The following is a 3,468-nucleotide window of genomic DNA, read 5'->3' on the forward strand; positions in this document are numbered from 1 at the left end:
GATAGATTTTATTATTATTATTATTGGTTTCTAATATGAATCAATAATATTCATATTCACCATCTAATAATAATAATAATAATATAAACATCAGATCTACCGGATACCAGTCATGCGACGAGCCGGAAGACCCAAGACCGTCGCCGGAGATCCGATCGGACCGCCGCCGGGAGAGCCCCGGTACCGCGGCGTCCGTAAGCGTCCCTGGGGACGGTTCGCGGCGGAGATCCGTGACCCGTGGAAGAAAGCCCGTGTTTAGTTAGGTACGTTTGATTCCGCCGAGGACGCCGCACGCGCCTACGACTCCGCCGCACGTGCCCTCCGTGGATCCAAAGCCAAGACTAATTTTCCTCCTTTAACAAACAAAACGATAGATGATATGATGATGACGTCAGATCGGCGTCACGGTCACGCCAAGCCCGTGCCGACGATGAGCGGCATGAGCAGCACCGTGGAGTCCGCCACACGGCCGACTGTGAACCCGGTTCATAGATTGAAATTAAAGCCGGTTCAGGTGGATGTTGCCATAGTAATTGCGACTCGTCGGAGGTCGGTGGTGGATGATTATTACTGTGACGTGGATCTGACGTCATCTTCGTCACGGAAGCCGTTACCGTTTGATCTGAACCTGCCTCCGCCGCCGGTGTCTGATGAGTATGGACTTTGTTCTAACCCTAATGATGAGTTATACGTCTCGGCGTTGTGCCTTAAAGCTGATGTTATGCTGATGATATATGTGTCTGTTGTTATGAATTTGATTGATGATGATGATATTTGTAGATTAGTGTAATTTGAGGTGTCTTGATGCGATCTGATCTAGAATCTGCTTCAAGTTGTGGTATAGATCGGATCGTTGGTCGTAATTTTACAGAGAATCATGAAGTTGTAATGTGTAATTCATCAAGGAAAAAAAAATCCCCAATTTGGATGATGATGATCTGATGGTCTTCTTCTTCTTCTTCTACCTTTTGTGCCAATCTTTTTTAATTTTGTGCATACATTTATTACTCCATAAAGAGTCATACACTTATGAAATGTTTTTCTTGTATTTGTTTGTTTGATCTTTGTTTTGAATCTGATTGAACACGAATGGAAAATCCCGAAAATGTTCGCCTAAACACGAGTGGAGTCGACGGCATGTCACCATGTTTCTATATGCGAACAGACCCGAAAATTGAACCTACAAACACGCAATGTTGTGACACCGTCTTCAAATGGTTTCATCTTCGGTTGAACACAAAAGGAAAATCTTGAAAATGTCCATATAGATTCTTAAATTTCTCGGTCAAGACTTTTTTCTTCCCAAATGTTCACTTAAACACGAGTAGAGCTGATGAGATAGTTGGACGCTAGTAGAGCTAATCACATGTTGCCATGTTTGGATATACATGCGGATCTGCTTATGGGTATGTTTGACAAAGAGCTTTTAGAAGCTTTAAGCTACAAGCTTTTAAGAAAAAGCTTAAATTTATTGAAAAATCTTGTTTGGTTACAGTAGCTTGAAGCTTTTAGATTAGAAGAAAAAGCTTGAAGCTAAAAGCTCAAAGTAGTAGCGTTTAGCAAAAGCTACAAGCTTTTACTATTTCAAATTTTACAATTTTGGTACTTGAACTTTTATCACATTTTGTTAATTCATATAATAATTACATATTTAACCCATATTCAAAACCAACTACCCCATGACCTTTTAAAAGACCATAACTTTTTCACATGTTAATATTTATTTTTAAAAATTGCATCATAAAAACGAACATTTTATTCTCTTTAATTTATTTATCATATTGTTATACTTATTTAACTTTAAAAAATTAACATTTTATGTGATTATTGGTTAGGATCGGCAACAAGTCGAGTCAGGCAAGCCCGGGTCATGTGTAAGACCTAATTAGGGTCGGAACGAGTCGACGCAAAAAGGGCTAATTTAGTCCGGTTCATGTTGGTATGGTTTTGAGTCGAAAGAGGTCAAGTCAAAATAGGTTTCGGATTAGAAACGATGCACCGCGCGAGCACGAAGCTAGTTTTATTAAAAGCTCCAGCTAATCTACCAAAAACCTAAATATTTCTAAAAATCTACAGCTAACAGCTACTAGCTACAGCTTCCAGCTACCAGCTTCCAGCTACAGCTACTAGCTAGTTTTGCCAAACATACCCTATATCTGCTTATGTATTTACAAACCTGCTTGTGTTTGCATTGTTTCGACAGTGTAACATCATCCGAGGGTGTTACACCGTCTTCTTATGTAGGTGTTTGTGCCATGTTTGGATATACGTGCGGATATGCTTATGTGTTTACAAACCTGCTTGTGATTGCTTTGTTTCGATAGTGTAACGTCATCTGAGGGTGTTACACCGTCTTCTTCTGTAGGTGTTTGTCAAATTTGAACACGTGGCGAGTTTTAGATGGATTTAAACAACGATGTCATTCATGGAACACCTTCTATGTTTGGGTGAACATCTTTTTTTTTTTTAAAGTCAACCAGACACATAAAGTAAATCAAAAAGTAAAGTGAACGTTTTGAAGATTTCCTAGTAAAATGAAAATACAAGGATTTTCCGTAGTAAAATGGTTGCAAACTATTCAAAACCAAAATAAAAACTAAGGTCATGAATGTTTGAATTTTATTTACTTGTGGGATGCTGGGATGTTTAGAGATTTGTAGTGATTGCAGAAACGTGTGGTTGCTTATTATTAACTAGCATAAGTATATGGTTTTTACAATTCTATATTTAGAATTGGTTATTAACTTAGTCCAAAACTTGAATTTTATATGTATGAGTCGACAGAAACGTTTACAAAATTGCAAAAATTGCATAAACAATTGTATGTTTTGCTTAAGGCATGATGCATAAAACGATTATCCATCAAAATTGGCCAAAATGTAACCTAACCAGCCCGGGAAGTGAAGGTTTGGTTTGGGACCTAAATTTGATTGGTGGGTGGGTTTGTGCAACAACATTTAGCGTGGTTTAGCTATAATTCACACTGTCTCTCTTTTAATAATGTTGTTTTCTTCTAATTATCAAATACCTTTTTTTTGGTCTATTCCGCGTGCATTTACTTTGATTAAATTAGATATTAGATATTAGATATATTGTTGGTTTGAACTGACAGAACTTTCTTTCTTTTTCTTCTAATTATCAAACACCTCTTTTTTCTGATAACTTTTAGTTTGTATTATTTATTTGTTTAAAATGAAAGATAGGTACAAACTTAAAACAACTTTCTAAGGTAGTACCACTGTCTTCGTTTGTAGTTAAACTAGAGTTTTTCCCAGCGCGTTGCGTCGGGGCAGGTTGGTAAAACCCAAGCATTATCGGTTGCAAGGGTTGAGGCGGTAAGTCAACGTGAAATCGGCCAGTTTCAGTCACGTGTGTTATTGTACCGGAAATAAATCCAAAATAAAAACAAAAATAATAATAAAATTTGAGGTGGACGAAGTGGCATCAATCGGTAAAACTCGGTCGTTG

General features: G+C 37.8%; 1 pseudogene; it reads left to right on the plus strand.

Annotated features, from left to right (window-relative positions):
- LOC143606420 (ethylene-responsive transcription factor 3-like) lies at nucleotides 1-790 on the plus strand (annotated as a pseudogene).
- The last annotated feature ends 2,678 nt before the right edge of the window (nucleotides 791-3,468 follow it).

This window comes from Bidens hawaiensis, unplaced genomic scaffold (assembly GCF_021521415.1).
Source record: "Bidens hawaiensis isolate Kalapana, Puna unplaced genomic scaffold, B.hawaiensis_p1.1 tig00074753_1, whole genome shotgun sequence".
NCBI lineage: Eukaryota > Viridiplantae > Streptophyta > Magnoliopsida > Asterales > Asteraceae > Bidens > Bidens hawaiensis.